This window comes from Bos javanicus, chromosome 18 (assembly GCF_032452875.1).
Source record: "Bos javanicus breed banteng chromosome 18, ARS-OSU_banteng_1.0, whole genome shotgun sequence".
NCBI lineage: Eukaryota > Metazoa > Chordata > Mammalia > Artiodactyla > Bovidae > Bos > Bos javanicus.
This window is the reverse complement of record NC_083885.1, coordinates 47,744,478-47,767,116: the sequence shown is the minus strand read 5'-3', so window position 1 is coordinate 47,767,116 and position 22,639 is coordinate 47,744,478. Positions and strand designations below refer to the sequence as shown.

The window sequence follows — 22,639 nt, the reverse complement described above, 5'->3', positions numbered from 1 at the left end:
GTCTAGGTTGTTCATAGCTTTCCTTCCAAGGAGTGAGCGTCTTTTAATTTCATGGCTGCAGTCACCGTCTGCAGTAATTTTGGAGCTCAAGGAAATAAAGTCTGTCACTGTTTCCACTTTTTCCCCATCTATTTGCCATGAACTGATGAGACTGGATGCATGAGCTTAGTTTTTTGAATGTTGAGTTTTAAGCCAGCTTTTTCACTCTCTTGTTTCACCCTCATCAAGAGGTTCTTTAGTTCCTCTTGAAACTATGAAAACCCATAAACAAAGGTAAATGTCATCGAGTTAAATAACATTCTACATGACTTTAGCATTTGCTTCACTTACCTACAAGTATTTAAGTTTACAGTGTCATTGTTTCTGATCTACATAAAGCTGAGTAGGAATGACCCAGAATTACCACATAACCGGCAATGTTTTCTGAGCTTTTATTATGTACCAGGGGCTATTCTAAGGACTTTACACTATTAACTCATTAACCCTCATAACAATGCTACGAACTAGGTATTTTCCAGTTAAGAAACTGGCACAGCCACCTTGGAAGACAGGTTGGTGGTGGTTTTACAAAAGAAAACAGACTTTTTTTTTTTGGACTATGCTGTGCAGCATGCAGGATCTTAGTTCCCTGACCAGGGACCAAACCCAGGCCCCTGCAGTGGAAGCATGGAGTCGTAACCACTGGATGGCCAGGGAAGTCCAACATACTCTTTCTTATCATACAACCCAGCAATTAAGATCCTTAAGTAGATGTTTACACAAAAACCTGTACACAGATACAGAAGCTTTATTCAAAACTGTCAAAACTTAGAAGCAACCAAGATGGCTTTCAGTAGGTGAATGGATAAAGTGTGATACCTCCAGACAACAGACTATTCAGTTCAGTCGCTCAGTCATGTCCGACTTTTTGTGACCCCATGGACTGCAGCATGCCAGGCCTCCCTGTCCATCACCAACTCCCGGAGTTTACCCAAACTCATATCCATTGAGTCGGTGATGCCATCTAACCATCTCATGCTCTTTCGTCCCCTTCTCATGCCCTCAATCTTTCCCAGCATCAGGGTCTTTTCAAATGAGTCAGCTCTCTGCATCAGGTGGCCAAAGTATTGGAGTTTCAGCTTCAACATCAGTCCTTCCAATGAACACTCAGGACTGATCTCCTTCAGGATGGACTGGTTGGATCTCCTTGTAGTCCGAGGGACTCTCAAGAGTCTTCTCCAATGCCACAGTTCAAAAGCATCAATTCTTCGGCGCTCAGCCTTCTTCACAGTCCAACTCTCACATCCATACATGACCACAGGAAAAACCATAGCCTTGACTAGACAGACCTTTGTTGGCAAAGTAATGTCTCTGCTTTTGAATATGCTATCTAGGTTGGACATAACTTTCCTTCCAAGGAGTAAGTGTCTTTTAATTTCATGGCTGCAGTCACCATCTGCAGTGATTTTGGAGCCCCCAAAATAAAGTCTGACACTGTTTCCACTGTTTCCCCATCTATTTCCCATGAAGTGATGGGACCAGATGCCATGATCTTCGTTTTCTAAATGTTGAGCTTTAAGCCCACTTTTTCACTCTCCACTTTCACTTTCATAAGAGGCTTTTGAGTTCCTCTTCACTTTCTGCCATAAGGGTGGTGTCATCTGCATATCTGAGGTTATTGATATTTCTCCCAGCAATCTTGATTCCAGCTTGTGTTTCTTACAGTACAGTGTTTCTTATGATGTACTCTGCATAGAAGTTAAATAAGCAGGGTGACAATATACAGCCTTGACATACTCCTTTTCCTACTTGGAACCAGTCTGTTGTTCCATGTCCAGTTCTAACTGTTGCTTCCTGACCTGCATATTCAGTGTTAAAAAGAAATAAGCTATCAAGCCATGATATCACATGCTGCTGCTGCTGCTGCTGCTAAGTCGCTTCAGTCATGTCCGACTCTGCGACCCCATGGACTGCAGCCTACCAGGCTCCTCCGTCCATGGGATTTTCCAGGCAAGAGTACTGGAGTGGGTTCCCATTGCCTTCAACGATAACACATGAAGGAGACTTAAATGCATAATACCAAGTGGAAGAAGTCAATCTGTAAAGATTACATAGTGTCTGATTACAACTATAGGACATTCTGCAGAAAAGCAAAGCTATAGACAGCAGAAAGATCAGTGGTTGTTAGGGGTGTGTGGAGATGAATAAGCAGAGCATAGAGAATTCTTCAGGTAATGAAAGTACTCTATGGGGACTTCCCTGGCAGTCCAGTGGTTGGGACTCCACACTGCCACTCCTTGGTTGGGGAATGAAGATCCTGCATGCAGTATGGTGTGGCCAAAAAATAATTAAAAAAAAAAAACAACTCTATGAGGTTGGAATGATGGATATATGTCACTATACATTTGTCCCAAACCACAGAATGTACAACAAGGTAAATTATGGCCTTTGGGTGAATCCTTGGTTTAAAAAACAATGTAGCACTCTGGGGGAGGTTTTTAATAATGAGGGAAGCTGTGTATGTACTGGGGTGGGCAGTATGTGGGAAATCTCAGTATCTTCTTCTCAGTTTTATTGTAAACCTAAAACTTCTCTTAAAGCAGCTCACACACCTAGCAAGTGTTAGTGCTAGAATTTTAACCCAGGTATTAGATCTATACTCTTACCCCTTATACCATCCTGCTCACACACCACACAAAAAGAAAGTCCGAAACAAAGTTATGCAGACAAACCAGAAATTAGACCTGGTCAGTACTACAAAACTCCTGTTAGGTGTTCTGATCTAGAGGTGTGGTGGTTTTCCCACCCTAGTTGAAACAGACCTCTCAGACCACTGACTGCATTCCTACTCTTTAACAGTTTCACAAAGCAAATCCATGTCACTGATGGAAATGAGTCAAACCATCTCCTACCATATTTGCTTTTGATCACAAGCCTTTGTAGAAGATTAAGAATATCCAGTGTGTGATTCCAAGCAGGTATATTCTCTTAATAAGAGATTGTCTGAAATAATAGTCTGTAATCCTCCAGATTTGCTTTTCTACACCCAAAGAATGTGTAACAAAAAGCCAACAGGAAGAATTATTTACACAATGTAAATAATTAATTAGAAGGATTAATTAATTATTAGGGTGCATTGGGGAATGGGATCTGTGCCTAGAACCTCTGACTTTCTCTGTGGAAGGAAGACTTAGAGGTAAATCAGTGAAAATGTTTCAAGGGGACACCAGCTGTTTCCATATACTGAAAAATGAAATGCATTTCATGGAACAAAGAGGAAGTACAAATTCACCTTCAATTTGATTTTTTCATGTACAGCAGCAATTCTCTCCTTCTCACATGCCTTCTGTGGGGAATGGCAGTCGCCAGGGAAAGAGGTGCATGAGACATCTAGTGTTTTTGAAGATGGGTCAAAATCCAGTCTCCACTACCATCCTGGTCCCTCAACTTTCAAAGACATACAAAGAAAGTAGAATACAAGATGTCTGGGTTCACAGCTCTGGATATGCAGTAGTTCTAACACTGCCGCTGGTCACCACTGAGGCTGTCCATTGCCTCAGTTTCCCCAGAAGGTAGGCTGGGACCTGGATCCCTCTACCAGAGTGCTTGCACCAGGACAAACATCTCCTTGAGCAACAGAATAACAAACTATAAGGGACTAAAAATAATTGCACATGTGCACAGTTGAGGCAATTATGAACAATAGGATACGAAACCAACTGCCATTTCTGAGGTACTGGAAGTAAAAGCACAGTCACGTGCATGAGCCCTGCACAGAGCACCACCAAGGGGCTGGAGAGCTAAGTTAGGCCTCCTGCCCACTAGTTGTGCCATGTCACTAATAACATAAACTTTGTACCTGTTTTTACAGTTTTTGCCTCCTTGAGAAATTCATTTTTCAACCCGGGCAAGGGACAGCCCAATTTTGCTTCTAGCCTCTAGCCCACGGTGGTCTAATGGCTAGAACTCCTGGTTTTCAGCCAGGCTCTGCAGATCCAATTCCTGGGTAGGGAACTAAGATGTTGCTTCAAGAACACAGTGGCGCCACTATGCTAGTTGATCACCATGCTGTCGATGGTTGTTTATCAAAGGGTCAGCAAGGGACGTGCTCCTCTACTGGTTTCCCTGGAAACTGATAAGCCCACCAACATCCATTCCTCCTCTAATAGGTAACTTCTCCTTCTCCCAGAGTGAACACTGCTCCGTAAGTCCTGCCTGCTGTCTGCCATACACAGCGGGGTATCAACCCAGGAACTTTGCCTCAGACTTGAAAGATTCCCTGTTCAATAAACCCTTGATGTTTCTACCACTGTCTCCAGACTCATTCTTACAACGCACTGCTGGGCAACTACAAATCTTGCAGACCTGGGCGGGGTCCAGCCTAACACGAGGCCAACCCAGCACCAACCCTAGGGGAAAACACTGAGCAGCGGAAGACTCTGATCCAAAACGTCCTAAACCCTCCGCTTCCAGGCGCAGTTGAATCTCCAGGGCGCCGCCTACCTTCTTCTGAACACAGTTCTCCGAGAAAAGGTGCAGCCGCGCGAGTTCCCATCTTAGCACATTCCAACAGAACAGGCCGAGGAGAACCGCTCTTTCCCAGGGCTGTGACGCTGGGGCTCTAGGAAGCACCTGTCTCTGTCAGACGCCAGTCCCAAAGAGCGTAAGAGACCCATGAGACATAAGGAAATCGCAAAACACTGGAGAGGAACTCTTGAGTAACAGATCAGATAAGATCAGATCAGTCGCTCAGTCGTGTCCGACTCTTTTGACCCCATGAATCGCAGCACGCCAGGCCTCCCTGTCCATCGCCAACTCGCGGAGTTCACCGAGACTCACGTCCATCGAGTCAGTGATGCCATCCAGCCATCTCATCCTCTGTCGTCCCCTTCTCCTCTTGCCCCCAATCCCTCCCAGCATCAGAGTCTTTTCCAATGAGTCAACTCTTTGCATGAGGTGGCCAAAGTTTCAGCTTTAGCATCATTCCTTCCAAAGAAATCCCAGGGCTGATCTCCTTCAGAATGGACTGGTTGGATCTCCTTGCAGTCCAAGGGACTCTCAAGAGTCTTCTCCAACACCACAGTTCAAAAGCATCAATTCTTCGGTGCTCAGCCTTCTTCACAGTCCAACTCTCACATCCATACATGACCACAGGAAAAACCATAGCCTTGACTAGACAGACCTTTGTTGGCAAAGTAATGTGTCTGCTTTTCAATATGCTATCTAGGTTGGTCATAACTTTCCTTCCAAGGAGTAAGTGTCTTTTAATTTCATGGCTGCAGTCACCATCTGCAGTGATTTTGGAGCCCCCAAAATAAAGTCTGACACTGTTTCCACTGTTTCCCCATCTATTTCCCATGAAGTGATGGGACCAGATGCCATGATCTTCGTTTTCTAAATGTTGAGCTTTAAGCCCACTTTTTCACTCTCCACTTTCACTTTCATAAGAGGCTTTTGAGTTCCTCTTCACTTTCTGCCATAAGGGTGGTGTCATCTGCATATCTGAGGTGATTGATATTTCTCCCGGCAATCTTGATTCCAGCTTGTATTTCTTCCAGTCCAGTGTTTCTCATGATGTACTCTGCATAGAAGTTAAATAAGCAGGGTGACAATATACAGCCTTGACATACTCCTTTTCCTACTTGGAACCAGTCTGTTGTTCCATGTCCAGTTCTAACTGTTGCTTCCTGACCTGCATACAAATTTCTCAAGAGGCAGATCAGGTGGTCTGGTATTCCCATCTCTTGAATTTTCCAGTTTATTGTGATCCACACAGTCAAAGGCTTTGGCATAGTCAAGAAATCAGAAATAGATGTTTTTCTGGAACTCTCTTGCTTTTTCCATGATCCACCAGATGTTGGCAATTTGATCTCTGGTTCCTCTGCCTTTTCTAAAACCAGCTTAAACATCAGGAAGTTCACAGTTCACATATTGCTGAAGCCTGGCTTGGAGAATTTTGAGCATTACTTTACTAGCGTGTGAGATGAGTGCAATTGTGTGGTAGTTTGAGCATTCTTTGGCACTGCCTTTCTTTGGGATTGGAATGAAAACTGACCTTTTCCAGTCCTGTGGCCACTGCTGAGTTTTCCAAATGTGCTGGCATATTGAGTGCAGCACTTTCACAGCATCATCTTTCAGGATTTGGAATAGCTCAACTGGAATTCTATCACCTCCACTAGCTTTGTTTGTAGTGATGCTTTCTAAGCCCCACTTGACTTCACATTCCAGGATGTCTGGCTCTAGGTCAGTGATCACACCATCGTGATTATCTGGATCGTGAAGATCTTTTTTGTACAATTCTTCTGTGTATTCTTGCCATCTCTTCTTAATATCTTCTGCTTCTGTTAGATCCATACCATTTCTGTCCTTTATCGAGCCCATCTTTGCATGAAATGTTCCTTTAGTTGCGACTAATTCCCCTCTGGGACCCTACCGGAAGTGTCCATAGACCCTGGCTTTTTTTCATTGGTTCTGTGACTCGCCCCTTCCAGAGACTGCAGGGAATGCTAAACTAGCAGGCGCATAGAGGAGTCCGTGTTCTCACTGGATTCTTCAGGAGCAAGCGGTTGGGTTTGGAACTGGGTGGTAAAACTGTCAGGGGCAGGATCCCACAGCGAGCTGGATGTCATTGTGCCTGAATGAGTACCTTATGTAGATGGGGTTGTTTCTGTGCGTGTGATTAATATAATTAGCCAACTTAACATATATAGACATTATATTAGGAACAACATGTTGTCCTTATGCTTCCCAAAGTCTGGGAAGACCCACATGCCATCCATGGAGCAGCTAAGCCCTTGACCTAGAGCCCATTCTCCTCAACATGAGAAGCCACCATAGTGCACCTCAACTACAGAGTAGCTCCTGTTTTCTGCAACTAGAGAAAGCCTACATGCAGCAAGGAAGACCCAGTGCAGCCAAAAATAACTAAATAAATCATTAAAAAAAAAAAACAAAAGCACCTACCATAGCAAACAACACAAAAGTCCTCAACAAAATACTAACAAACTGAATCCAGTAACTTTTTAAAATTTTATACACCATGACCAAATGTGATTTATGCCAGGAATGTAAGGTTGGTTTAACATGCAAAAATGAATCAATATAATACATCATGGTAATAGAATGAAGGACAGAAAGCACATGGCACAAGAAAAATATTTAACAATATGCTTTATCCTTTCATGATAAAAACACTCAACAAACTCAGAATAGAGAAAAAACTTCTTCAAATAAGGGGCATCTATGAAAAATCACGGCTGCTGCTGCAGCTAAGTCGCTTCATAATAAATGGAGAAAGACTGAATGTTTTCTCCTAAGTTATGTAGCATAGATACGTACAACAAAATGTGCGTGCTAAGTTGCCTTAGTCGTGTCCAACTCTTTGCAATCCCATGGACTCTAGCCCACCAGGCTTTCTGTACATGGGATTCTCCAGGCAAGAATATAGGCAAGAATACAGGAGTAGGTTGCCATTTCCTCCTCCAGAGGATCTTCCCGACCCCAGAATCACCTGCATTGGAGAAAATGCCATCTCAAAATCTTTATGATCACAGGATTTCTCAAAAGTGTAAATATTCTGGTGTTGAGCAAAGTCACAGTCATGACTAGTGGTGTTCCCATAATCTTTCCATTGATAGAGATTCTCATCATTGTGAGTTTTCTGTTCAGCAAAAAATGAATGGTGACTAAAGATCTGGCCACTTTCCTTACATTTATAGGGTTCTGCATCATTATGAATCTTGCTATGTCATGTTAGCTGTGAACCCAAGATTTCCCACAGACTTTACATACATAAGGTTCCTCACCAGTATGTATTCTCTGATGTCATGTAAGTTGTGAACTCCAGAGAAAGGCTTTTCCACACTCTTCACATTCATATGATCTCTTTCCAGTATGGATTTTCTGATGTCGATCAAGTTCTGAACCACAAAAAAAGTCTTTCCACATTCCTTACATTCATAGTTTCTCTCACCGGTATGAATTTTCTGACATCAGTTAAACTCTGAACCATGAAGAAAGGTCTTTCCACATTCCCTACATTCATAGGGTTTCCTTCCATTATGAATTTTCTCATGTTGAGCAAGGTATGAGGCCCATATAAAAGTCTTCCCACATTGCTTACATTCATGAGGCTTCCCACCAGTATGAATTCGCTGGTGTGAACTCCAGATATAGGCTTTCCCACATTTCTCACATTCAAAGGTTTCCTACCAACATGAATGTTCTGATGTTGAGCAAGATTTGAACCAAGAATAAAGGCCTTTCCACATTCTTTACATTCATGAGATTTCTCACTGGTATGAATTCTCTGATGTTGAATTAAGTGTGAGCCAAAAGCAATAGCTTTCCCACACTCCTCACATTCATAAGGTTTTTCACCAGAGTGAATTCTCTGATGTTTAGTAAGATGTGATCGCTGACTAAAGGCCTTTCCACATTCATTACATTCATAGAGGTTTTCACCAGTATGAATTCTCTGATGTCTAGTAAGGTCTGAGCCACAACTAAAGGCCTTCCCACATTTCTTACATTCATAATATTTCTCACCAGTATGAATACACTTATGGACACTAAACTGTGAATTAAATCTAAAGGTCTTCCCACATTCTTTACATTTAAAAGGTTTTTCACCAGTATGAATTCGCCTGTGACTGGTAAGACTTGAACACAAACTGAAAGCCTTCCCACATTCTTTACAGTCACATGTTTTCTTAGCAGTATAAACTGATATTGAGTAAGTTCTGAATCAAGATAAAAGGTCTTCTCACATTTCTTATCTTCACAAAATTTTTCACCAGTGTGAATTAACTGATGTTGAATACAGTCTGAGTCATAACAAAAGGCTTTCCTACACTTTTTAAATTCATTCAGTTTCTTTCTTGTATTAAATCTCGGATGAAGATTAAAAGCTGTGTTCTGGTTAAAAGTGGGACTTTTTTCTTTACAATTGAGTATGACTTGCTTCAAACATTCTTCCTGATTTTCCTGTTGTCTTTCAAACTGACCTTTGCTTTGCCAATCACCTCTAAAGCATAAACATTCAGGGCTATGTTTTTTTTACAAATTTCCATTATTTCCCACTGAGGTATTTCTCTGTCAAAAATGCCATTTTTTGGTGATAACTTCTTGGTCTGACACCTGGATTGCATGTCTGAAAGATAAGAAGATAAATTCATACTGTTTTTCTGTTCAGAAAGAATTAAGGTTTTCAATGTAGATATAGGAATAAATCCTAAAATAAATACAGCATATGAAATGTGAATGGCTTAACAAATTCATAAATTTTGGACAATTTGAAAAAAGGGAAAGAAATAAATAGAAATTTAAAAGAACTAAAAAAGCCAAGGCAGGTGATTAGATATACAAATTTTGTTCAGATCAAATTCATCTGAGGAGTTCAACAATAAAAATAGATTGTTCAGGTACTACACCAATCATGGGATATCAATTTAAAGACGTAAGACTACTTTACCCAGTACGGTATAATCAACATTTAGCACGTTAGGCATTAAAAAAATAATTCTGTTAAAAAATATATATACTACAGGTCAAAGAAGGGCAAAGGGAGCCAAAGGATGGAGTAAAGGATAATACCAAAAAAATCAGGAACCAGGAAGCACAATTGGGATGATGTGATAACAACATACTGATAATACATCTCATTGTCTAATCCCTTTCATCTCTACTGAAATGAGTACACATAATTCTATATCACTTTCTGTACAGGTAAGAGCAAACAAAAGCATATCTATGCTAGTTCAGAGAAATGGAAAATCACACCTACCTACTCATTTGTCTTTGCACATTTAAATACTTCGCCTTGCTCATTTTCTCCACTGGGCTTAGCCAAGTCATATTTTGTCAGATGATCCCAACCAAGGTGTTTCTGTTTATTTCTTGAGTTTATAGCACTGCTCTTCCATTTGATTTTATGCTTCAAGCATAAAATGCTTAATGACCTTTACCAAACCTCCACGGGATATCAAACTTACTGGTAAAATATTTTAGAAGAACAAAGCAAGAAAATACTACAACTATTACTAGGTGAATATGCTGAAGGGCTTATCCAATTTCTATTATTGAAATTGTACTGGTATTAGCATTTGGCTTTGTTGTTGTTCAGTATCACAGTCATATTGGACTCTTTGCAATTCCATGTCTTAGCCACTCAGTCCTGTCCGACTCCCTGAGACCCCATGGACTGTAGCAATCCAGGCTCCTCTGTCCTCCACTATCTCCTGGAGTTTGCTCAAACTTATGTCCATTAAGTTGATGATGCTATCCAACCATCTCATCCTCTGCTGCCCCCTTCTTTTGCTTTCAATCTCTGCCAGCATCAGGGTCATTGACTTAGAGACTATAGAACATACAACATCTCTCAAGACTAAAGTAATAGAGATTGGTATCTAGGGTTGGTCTACAGGGGGTGTCCTAAACATCTCTCATGCTGACTTATAACTCAAGGATCACAACCTAGGAATGTGGGTAAGAGAGAGGCAGACCTACACAGGAACTACAGATCAGTTTCAAATTATCCCAGTGCCCAAGGAGGGCAATCAATTGACGTAACAACAAAAATGTTTCAGAACTTTGCAGCATAAAAGTTCTCTATAAAGGAAGATAACCTAGTCATTAGTTTCACATTTTGCAGATAAGTGTGGCACAAAATTAAAATAACTATACAACATGAATGCAGAAACTATAGAAACAACAGAGAGCAGAAACAGATCTATAGGGATTCTAAATATTGGAGTTATGAGACAGAGTTTAAAAATAACTACGTTTAAGCTTCCTTTGTGGTCCAGCAGTTAAGAAACCGCCTGCCAATGCAGGAGACACAGGCTCAATCCCTGATCCAGTTGCTCACATGCCGCAGAGCAACTAAATCCACACATCACAACTACTGAGCCTGTGCTGTAGAGCCTGGGAATCACAACTATTAGCCCACAAGCCACAACTACTGAAATCTGCACCCTAGAACCTGTGACCCACAATAAGAGAAGCCACCACAATGAGGAGCCTGTGCACTGCAACGAAGAGTAGACCCTGCTCACTACAGCTAGTGAAAAGGCCATGCAGCAATGAAGATTCAGCACGGCCAAAAATAAATAAATTAATTATATTTAAAGAAACACATCAATTTAGGTTCAGAAATTTAGAAGTGTTAGTCACTCAGGCATGTCCAATTCTTTGTGACCCCATGGACTATAGCCCACCAGCTCCTCTGTCCATGGAATTCTCCAGGCAAGAATACTGGAGTGGGCTGCTATTCCCTTCTCCAGGTTACCTTCCTGACCCACAGACTGAACCTGGGTCTTCTGCATTGCAGGCAGATTCTTTACCAACTGAGCCACTACATGACTACAATAAGGAATTAAATTTCCTTCCTTGATATTTTAAATAAAAAAGAAGCTTCAAGAGTTCAATTTGATGCTTGCCTATAATAGAAAATTCACCAATTACCGTCCTCTTGCCAAATATACCCCTTGCTTCCTTTTGACAGGCAGGACTGGCTTTTTATGACACTGTATTCTCTGCTTATTGACTTTCATTAGCCCTAACTTCTCTCTTGCCATTTCCTCTTCACTGGAACCAGAAATCATAACAAAGCAGCTTATGAGGCCTTAATATAGAGACTGCTTTGCAGAAGTTAATGAAATTGTTCCAGTCACAGAAAAGAATACCACATTTCTTAATTGATTACAGTTTCTTTGTTAACCCTTCTTAACCAAAAATGAAATTAGAAAAATTAATAAACGTTGCTTAAAAGAAAGAATTAATTAATGAAGGAAATGTAGCAGTAAGCAAAAACTATGCAAAATAAGAGAAATTCAAGAGGTAACAGGTAAAATGAAAAATAGAGTCAAAAAAATTTTTTTTAAGTGAGTGAAGAAATTTACAAATATCTAAATGGGGGGTGGGCAGAGAAATGGGAAGAAACTGACCCTAAACCATTGACCACTGGAGAAAAACAATGGCACTTACCTTTCTGTAACATGAAGGAAAAATGAGAGCACTGAAATGGAGTGGTATTTGGAGGTGAAGAGAAGATTCATTTGGAACTTCACATGGAAAAGGTTACTTTTATTTCTAGGTTTCAGGTCTTTATCCACAGGCTTTTGGCCTCTGAGAAGGAAACTCTAGGCCAATATTATAGAGATGCTGCTGCCTCACTAAACATTTGGGCTGTTATCTGCAGTGATGGCCTCCTTGTTCAGCCCTCACTCACCTGGGCAAGTCTCATCCTTCAAAGCCATCCAGGGCTCTCTTCCCTTCTCCAGTAAAGAGAATACTTCTGGCTGATAAATGCAAAGTCCTGGTCAAAAAATAAGAAATAGGAAATTACCACCTGGTAAGGGTTTCCTAAGTCCCTTAGTTACTAGGATGGGCAAGAAAAAGCCATAAAGGATGGGGAAGATGGAGGTTCCCAAAGATGATGACTTACTGCGAAATGTACAAAGCACACACCATTTCCCCAGAAATATCTCCCCTGAGATACTTGAAAGACAATCCAAAAATTCACAATGTAGAAATCAGGGATTTCTGGGGTGAAATTCTGAAGTGTACCCAGCAAGACCAGGTTGCTGTAGTTCTCCAGCATCACATTCTGTACAGATGTCTCTGTTCTAAGTCCAGGCACTCCCATTCCTCTTGAGAGAAGTCTACTACATCCCTGAACATCATCAGCTGCTGAAATGACAAACCCAAACATCAATGGTGAAGTAAATCTTTTAGATAGGCAGGGAAAAGATGGAAAAGGGCACTGCAGGAAGAGGTATACACATTCAGCAAAAACTGGAGTTGGCTGCCTCTAGGGTAGCGGGGGAAACAACAGGGAAATTAGTGTCCCTGAAGCCAAGTGCCTATATGCGCTTAAAATCTCCTGTTGTCAGTCACAACAATGTTCTGACCTTCCTGTAACAAACAGCAAGACAACTGGATGATAGCCCAGAAAAACAGGTATCATATGAGTTCTTGTTGTTGATACCACCAAGAGGCTACACTAGCCTGGAATAATTAACTTCAGATTTATTGTATGAGAGAAGTGTTGTTTTTTTTCCTTTCACCTTCTTTCATTTGAATTTTCTATTAGTTGAATTTGAAAGGATTCTTAAGAGATTATACTCCCTAACTGAATTCCATGTTCTGTGGAGCATGTATAAAATCTCTAGGCTATCAGCTAAGTAGCTGACTATCTTCACTTCTTCTTCTTAATGATATTAACCTCTCATTGGTTTCTTGGCAAGATCCCACATCTCTCTGAACTCAACCTCTTCTTATATATCCTCTATCTAAAAGCATGACAAAGTGCCACTACTAAAATGAATACCAACTAACACTGACTCTATCTTTCCTAAATGAAACACCCCATCATACAGGGTAAATAAAAGCTTTCATATAGTGTGTCCTTTTTAGTCACTCAATTCCACTTTGATGAACCACAGTTGTTGTCTTTTAACATTTTATTTTACATTGGAGTACAGTCAATTAACAATGCTGTGACAGTTTCAGGTACACAGCAGAATGACTCAGGAGCCACAGTTTGATCTTTAAAAGTCTCTACTATTTCCTTTAAGGGAATAGATTTCTCCTCCTTCAGTGCTCTGTCAAAATATTAGGATACAAGAGGTATTGAATGCCATGTTGGAGAGAAGAGGGACATACAGAGAAGGCACTAAACTGTTTCACAAATACCACTTACCATGTTGAATAGTGAGTCAGGTAAGCAGTTTAAGGATAAGGAATAAAAATATTCACATGATGTAGTATAAATGGTTATCTTATTATAATTGTGCGTGCGTGCTAAGTCACTTCAGTCATGTCTGACCCCATGGACTTTAGTTTTCCAGGCTCCTCTGTCTGTGGAAGTCTCCAGGCAAGGATACTGGAGTGGGTAGCTATTCCCATCTCCAGGGGATCTTCCTGACCCAGGGATTGAACCTAGGTCTCCTGCATTGCAGGCAGATTCTTTACCATCTGAGCCAGCAGGGAAACTCTATATTATATATCTATAAATATAAATAGTTATATTTTTGGAGAGAAGCAATTCCAACTCACATGGGCCATAACTTAAAATTCCAAGAGTCACTCAGTCTTCTGGATTTCTCATGTAGTTGAAGCAGTTTTGAAAAAGTGGAGCTAGAGGGAAGGAACCCTAAGAGGTCAGGCTTTCCTCAGAGCTTTCAAATGGACTAAGAATACCATTTTATTCCCTGAAGGAAGGTCAGAGGGAATCTGCAGAAATTCTGGCCCTATCCAAAACCCAAGACACTAAACTACATCAGGATGAAGTTTCAGTCCAATCAGTTATGATAAATCATGACAAGGATCAGAATATTCAGAATATGAGATAAGGACATTCTGACTTGCTCTGAATAGCCCCTTTAACAAAAAGGAACCCAAGTTAGACATCCCCCAGGGGGAATTTTCCAATCTGGGAGCCCCGTGAGTTTGCCCAGGGCCTTCCTGTGTATCCCTGTAGGACAGTGGCCTTTTATCTCCCCCATGTCCAACCAAAGTATATAAAACTTACTGACTCATTTTCATCTAAAGCACTCTCATGACAAAACTAAGGGCAATGATAAACAAAATGAAAAGACAACCTACAGAATGGGAAAAATATTTGCAAACAATGCAATCAACATGGGATTGATCTCCAAAATATATAAACAGCTCAATATCAAAAACCCAGTCAAAAAATAGGTAGAGGATCTAAAGAGACATTTTCTCAAAGAAGACTGAAGAAATATTCATTCTTATGAGGAGTAGACCACCCTGAATTAGAGTTTCTGTAAGCAGAAATGCTATGAAAAGGAGGTGACTGATGGTGCAGGTAGTAAAAAGAGGCATGGAGATGACAGAGGGATTCAAGGTGGAAAAATTCAAAATACATAGGCTGTATTCTTTTATTTTTTAAGCAGCTTGCTGCTGCTGCTGCTGCTAAGTCGCTTTAGTCATGTCCGACTCTGTGCAACCCCAGAGACGGCAGCCCACCAGGCTTCCCCGTCCCTGGGATTCTCCAGGCAAGAACACTGGAGTGGGTTGCCATTTCCTTCTCCAGTGCACGAAAGTGAAAAGTGAAAGTGAAGTCGCTCAGTCGTGTCTGACTCTTCGCAACCCCATGGACTGCAGCCTACCAGGCTCTTCCGTCCATGGGATTTTCCAGGCTAGAGTACTGGAGTGGGTTGCCCGCTTAACTGATATAAAATCCATATACCCTACAATTAACACATTTAAAGTAAGCAGTTCAGTGGGTTTTTTTTGTTTTTTTTTTTTTTAGCAAATTAACATATGTGCAACCACCGCAAGTCAATTTCAGAATATTTTCATCACCTCAAAAAGAAATCCTGTGTCCTTCAGCTGTTACATTAATTTATCTTTGGATGTTCAGATAACCTTGCATATGTGGGATATATTCCACTCAATCATGTTGTATAATTCATTTTATACATTGCTGAATTTGGTTTATTAGTATTTCGTTGAGGATTTTTGTATCATATTTATACGAGACAGGCTTTGCTTGGTTTTGGAATCAGGGTAATGCTAGCTTCATTGAACTGGGAGCTTGATGATATTTTTTAATTTCAGCAAAGAAGACACTGTGGACTCAGAGCTGATAGTAGGAATCTTCCTGAACCAGGTTAGGTCGTAAACAGCAAAGAAGGCCTGACTATTCAGAGGGGCTAGCTTTTAAAGAAACTATTTCCTACTGCAGAAACAGAGGAAGGAACTCTTGAGCAGAACCTCTGCTCCATTCATCTTTTCATAGGAAAGTGCCAGTGCCAAATATACCAAAAAAAAAAAAACAAAAAAAAAAAACCTCACATTCCAAAAACAAAATTAGAAACACTGTGTCCAAAAATATAGTTAGATAAAAGTTTGAAGAGTGCTCCAATTCCCTATGTATAAAGAAAACTCACTAAAAATTTCAGAGAAGATTAAAATTATTACCCAACATTTCAATATGAATTTTAAGAATTTATGGTACAATCACAGCTCAGAAACAAAACTACATGCACTAATGGTACAATGATTTCAGGAAAGAGGAGGAAGTGATAGGCAGACCACATATAAAAGCTAGTAGAATTCAAGAATGAAAGAGAATATTAGGCAAAACCACTTCAGACTTGAAAAATAAACTACAAAGAGCAAAAGGTATGAGAAATACTACAGAAAGTGCAGCATGGAACAAGAGATATGAACATTAGCAAATGGAACAAAATGAAACAGAAACAACTATAGAAAGAAAAAAATAAAAGTCAGAGTGGTTCAACTTGCAGAGCCACATGTAAATCAAGGCAGTTAGAACACACCCCTACACCACACACAAAATAAATCGAAAATGGCTTAAAGACTTAAATATAAGACAAGACAACATAAAACTCCTAGAAGAAAACATAGGCAAAACATGCTCTGACATAAAGCATACCAATGTTTTCTTAGGTCAGTCCCCCAAGACAATAGAAACAAAAGCAAAAATAAACAAATGAGGCCTAATCAAACTTACGTTTTTGCACAGCAAGGAAACCATAAACAAAACAAAAAGACAACCTACAGACTGGGAGAAAGTATTTGCAAATGGTGCAACCAACAAAGGCTTAAATTCCAAAACATACAAACAGCTCATACAATTCAATAACAACAACAAAGAAAACCAATCCAATCGAAAAATGGGCAGATGATCTAAATGACATTTCTTCAAAGAAGACACAGGCACATGAAAAGATGCTCATCATCACTAATTAATTAGAGATGCAAATCAAAACTATAATGAGGTATCACCTCACATCTGCCAGGATGCACGTGCGCATGCTCAGTCGCTTCAGACTCTTTGTGACCCCATGGACTATAGCCCACCAGGCTCCCCTGTCCTTGGGATTTTCCAAGCAAGAACATTAGAGTGGGTTGCCATTTCCTTCTTCAGGGCATCTTCCTGATGCTGGGATTGAACTTACGTCTCCAGTGTCTCCTGCACTGGCAGGCAGATTCTTTACCACTGAGCCACCTGGGAAGCCCCCTAGTTGGAATAGCCACAAATAATAAATCCTGGAGAGGGTGTGGAGAAAGAAAATCCCTTTTACGCTCTTGGTGGGAATGTAAATTGGTGCAGCCACTATGGAAAACAGAATGGAAATTCCTCAAAGAACTAAAAATAGAGTTGCCATATGATCCTGCAATCCCAATCCAGGGCATATATCCAAACAGAATTACAATTTGCAAAGATACATATCCCTGCCCCCCATTCATAGCTGCACTATTTACAATTGCCAAGACATGGAAAAAAACGCAAGTGTCCATCAACAGATGAATAGATAAAGAAGATGTGGTACATATATATATACAATGGAATACTACCCAGCCATTTCAAGAATGAAAAAATGCCATTTGCAAAGACATGGATGGACCTAGACATTATCATACTAAGTGAAGTTAAGTCAGAAATAGAAAGACAAATACTATATGGTATCACTATATGTGGAATCTAAAATATGACACAAAAGAATGTATCTAACAAAACAGAAACAGACTCACAGACATAAAGAATAGGCTTGTAGTTGCCAAGGGGGGGGTGTGGGGCAGGGTAGGAGAGAATTGGGAGTTTGGGATTAGCAGATGTAAACTATTATATGTATAGGATGGGTGAACAAGGACCTACTGCATAGCAGAGGGAACTATATTCAATATCCGATGATATGCCATGATGGGAAAGAATGTGAAAAAGAATATATGTATAACTGAGTCACTTTGCTGTACAGCAGAAATTAACACAGCACTGGAAATCATCTACACTTTAATCAAATTAATTAAAAAAAAGAGAAGTGATCCAACTTGCAACTAAGCAGAGCCTCTAGAGATGGAATACAAATCAAAGGAGAGAATTAAGATTTCTTAACATGGTACAGAGAGCACAAACCACAAAGGGAAAAAATAATTCAGATTATATGTTTTTCAGACTATATTTTAAAAAGTAATTTCTCAGAAAAGGAGTGAAAATGGACTGGGAGATATTATTTGCAATACACACAGCTGATGAGGATTCATATCCAAACTACAGAACCCCAAATAAAGAACTCCTAAGAATTAACAGTAAAAAGGCAGACAAGCTCCCCAAAACTTGAACAGACACTCCACAAAGGAAGACCAAAGGACTTAAACAGGCATTTGCCAAACGAAGATATCCTTTGGGAAGGATATGGTCAAGAGACATTAAAACAAAAGCACTCAACTTCATTAGTCATAAGTTAAGAAAACCACAATGCAATACCACTCTGCATATATATCCACCATATTGGCAAAAATTTTACAGTCTGACAATACCACGTGTTAATGAGAAAGTGAAGCAACTGAAACTTGCATAAACTGTTGATTGGAGTACTGATTTTGTGCATTTTGGAAAACGGACTGTATCTGCTTAAGCAGATTCATGTACCCTATGATCCAGCAAGTTTCTCTAGAAATATACCTAAGAAACAAATACATATGAACAGAAAATGACAAGTGGAAGAATGCTTCTAGCATCATTATTCATGAAAGTCCAAATCTGGAAACAGGCCAAATGTCAACCAACTGTATAACAACTGTTGAATGGACAAATATAGTTGGTATATTCATGCACTGGAATACCAGTGCATTTAGCAAGGCAAACAGTAAGCTAAATTTACATGAAACAATATGAATGAATCTCACAAACATAATGTTGAACAAAGAAGTCAACACAAAAGGCTCTATACTGTATGACTCCACGTATATATATGTTCAAAAACAGACAAAACTGATGTATGGTGGTTACTTTGGGGAATCTACTTACTGAACAGGAGCACAACAGGGGCTTCTGGAATGCTGGCAATGGTTTATTTCTTGATCTGCATGCTTATTACATGGGTGTTCCCTTTGTGGTGATTCAAGGTGTACCATTTTGGTTTTATTGGTTGTTTGCATCACTGTGTATACACTTGTCTATATATATGATAAACTTCAATAAAAGATTTACTTTATAAATTATGAAGAAATATATACAAGGCAAATGCAAACAAACAAAATAACCAAGGGCTATGATCTTGAGGATGCTAAAATACTAAAGTTTACAATTCACAATAAACATATAATAATTATGAATATATATCAACTAATAGTGGAACTTTCATAAAGCAGAAGTTACAGGTTGATGCAAGATAAAATTTCACTGATAATTAATTTCATTGATAATTCATATTAAAATGAATTTTAATATATTTTTCTCAATTTAAGATAAATCAAGTGCAAAACATACCTATAGACTGACCATATATTAGATCACAAAGAAAAATTCATTAAATTTCAATATCATAATGCAGCAAAGCAATGCAAGAGTGGGCCTATGTGCTTTACCTAAAGTCCTTAATTTTATCAATAAACGTTGAGTTCCTCTCATGACACATGGTTCAAACCCTTCCATGACGCTGAGTCTAAGAAACTATACCACTGTATTAGTTTTCTACTGCTGCTACTGCTGCTGCTGCTGCTAAGTCACTTCAGTTGTGTCCGACTCTGTGCGACCCCAGAGATGGGAGCCCACCAGGCTGCCCCGTCCCCAGGATTCTCCAGGCAAGAATGCTGGAGTTGGTTGCCATTTCTTTCTCCAATGTATGAAAGTGAAAAGTGAAAGTGAAGTCGCTCAGTCGTGTCCAACATTTAGCAACCCCATGGACTGCAGCCAACCAGGCTTCTCTGCCCATGGGATTTGCCAGGCAAGAGTACTGGAGTGAGTTGCCATTGCCTTCTCCAAGTTTTCTACTACTGAGTAACAAACAATCATAAATGCAGTGGCTTAAAACAATAAAAATTAATCACCCTACAGTTAGATAGAAGTCTGCCATGGTTCTCACTCGGCTAAGTAAGAAGAGCAAGGTGTTGGCAAGGCTGTGTTCTTTTCTACAGGCTCTAGGGGAGAATTAATTCCCTTAAGTTTTCCAGTTCCTAGAGGCCACCAACACTCCTGGGCTTGAGGCTAACTTCCTTGATCTAACCAGCAACTTTGTATCTCTCTAACCATTCTTCTGTGATCACATCTCCCTGCAACTCAAATTCAGCTGGAAAAAGTCCACTGACTTTAAGGATCCAAGTGATTAGTTTGGGCCCAAAGAGATAGTCTAGGATAATCTCCCCACTTCAAAATCCTTAATTTAATCCCACTTGCACAGTTCCTTTTGCCTTGTAATTAACATATTCATAGGTGCCCAGGGTCTGGACAGGGACATCTTTGCAGGGACATTATTCTGCCTACTCCAACCATTCTTAAATGTTCTATCCTTGACTTTCCTCTTTTCAAGGGAATACTCAAAAGTCCACCTCATTCTACCCCAATACTACCTCTCCAACACAGCTGTGAATCCAATCAGAATAAGCATCAGTATCCCCTGTACCCATGTTTATGCCCATCATATTGTAATAAGCCCTAGGCTCCTTGGTGATCTCTCTTTACAGATATTATATTCCCCATCAGTTGGACATCCCATTTTCTCATCCCTCAATTCCTGAGACTTTCCAGTATGCCCTCTGGAATTCAGAGTAACAAACCCCTCTTTTATCTTCAACCACTTCCCTGAACAATCCGTTCACCTTTCTGGGTCTAAGAGAAACGTGGCTTTCTCCAGAGGACTCCTGTAGCCCTCTCAATGTTTTCCACCCGCAACAGCCTCTTGCCACTGGGTCTTTAAGTGGGGCAGGTGTTCTCCTTGCTCTTATTACTTTCAGACTTTCTTCTCCACAAATGCTCTACCTTTGAATTTCATGCCAAGAGACCATATATAACTCCCATAACAGCCATACTGTTGTTGACATCTACCAAGTACAGGGTATTTCTTTCCCTTTGTTTTTTCAAAACTTGAGCTCATGGCTTACCCTGTACAATGCTATTTGTTCAGTTGCTAATTGTGATTTGTTGTTCAGTGGACTCTTTTGCCACCCCAGGGCCTGCAGCCCGCCTCTTCTGTCCACGGGATTTTTCAGGCTAGAATACTGAAGTGGGTTACCATTTTCTTCTCCGGGGATCTTCCCAACCCAGGGATCCATCTCGTGTCTCTTGCATTGGCAAGAGGATTGTTTACCACTGAGCTACCCAGGGGAGCCCATAGACTACTACCCTTCTTTTATTCTTGCAATTTCAGGACACCTACAGATGAGCCTGGCTTACTCCTTACCGGTACAACCACTTTTCCTTCTCTCATGGCTCAGTCCCGCTACCATACTGATAGGTTGTTATTTCTCCCTCCCCAGCTGCTGTTCCATTTCTTTACTCATATTTACAGAAAAACTCTTCGAATATGTGGTCTACAGTCTCCCATTCCTCTAGCCTCATTTTACCTTATCCTACTCCAATCCAAGCAGCCCCCACAGAAACTACTTCCCACACCTTCACGAAAGACTGTGAAGGTGACTAAATGCAATGCTGAATTCCTTGTCTCTGGCCCCACAGCTGCTGCCACATTTACCACCTTTACACACACGTTCACGACTTGGTGATACAGTCACAATCATACATGTGCACAGTCACATCTAAAAGGTCCATTACAATCACATACAGCTCTCATCCCCATCGCACTATACACACACATCCATCCACGGTACCCATACCTTGCTCCTGCACCAATTTCACACAAGCACCCAAGGTTCGCTGCCAGGATCCCTCGAGCGCGCGGATACACACACGCAACTTCCCACCATCGTCCCTCCCACATCCCATTGCTGGTAAAGCCTCAAACTCTGAAAACTTTAGTCCCTCACTGCCCTCCCCCGCGGCCTGGGCCTCTCAGGGTTCACTCCGCTCCCAGGTCTTAGACTCACCGGACTTTAAGGTTCCCTCAAGCTGTGGATATTCCTCAGGGACTCGCGGGCTATCCCTCCTATGGTCCTGAACCAGCGAGGGTGCGGACACAATGTTGCCTCCGGTATGGTGGACACTGGGAAATGTAGTCCGGAGCCTGGACAAACTTTTAAAAGCCCAGAGGTCTCAAATCACAGACCTTGGTCTTGGACCTTATCCCTTCGCTCTGCAGAGACCATCGGCCTCACATTGCCTCATATCTGTGGCAAAGCGTCAACCAGTTCCAGGCCGCGTCTAGAACACAAGTTTCAACTTAGGACTCCACGCAGCTCTTTCTCCACAAACTGGTACCCTTCTGTGGAAACTAGGACAAGAAGCCCAAGCCATCTTTCGACAGAAAGCAGCCGTGAACGCGAAGCCCCCTGGGAAATGTAGTCCAGAGCTGTGGACATACTTCTGGAAGGAGGGTGTAATTCTCATCACAAGCTCACCTCCTGGGCATCTGACACACTGGTTGGCAGAAAGGTCCTGAGTCTCGGCCTGGACGGGAGGACACTTCTTATCCCACAATCCCTGAGGGTTGGATGAAGGGGAGGATTTATGGGGCACCACTGGAAAAGGTCAGTTTTCATTCCAATCCCAAAGAAAAGTGAAAATGAAGTCGCTCAGTCGTGTCCAACTTTTGTGACCCTATGGCCTGTAGCCTACCAGGCTTCTCGGTCCATGGGATTTTCCAGGCAAGAATACTGGAGTGGGTTACCATTTCCTTCTCCAGGAGATCTTCCTGACCCAGGGATTGAACCCAGGTCTCCCACATTGTAGGAATGTGCTTTACTGTCTGAGCCACCAGGGAAGGCA

At 41.0% G+C, this 22,639-nt stretch overlaps 1 pseudogene; it reads right to left on the bottom strand.

Moving 5' to 3' along the window:
• Positions 1 to 769: 769 nt before the first annotated feature.
• Positions 770 to 22,209, bottom strand: LOC133229536 (zinc finger protein 790-like; annotated as a pseudogene).
• Positions 22,210 to 22,639: the final 430 nt, after the last annotated feature.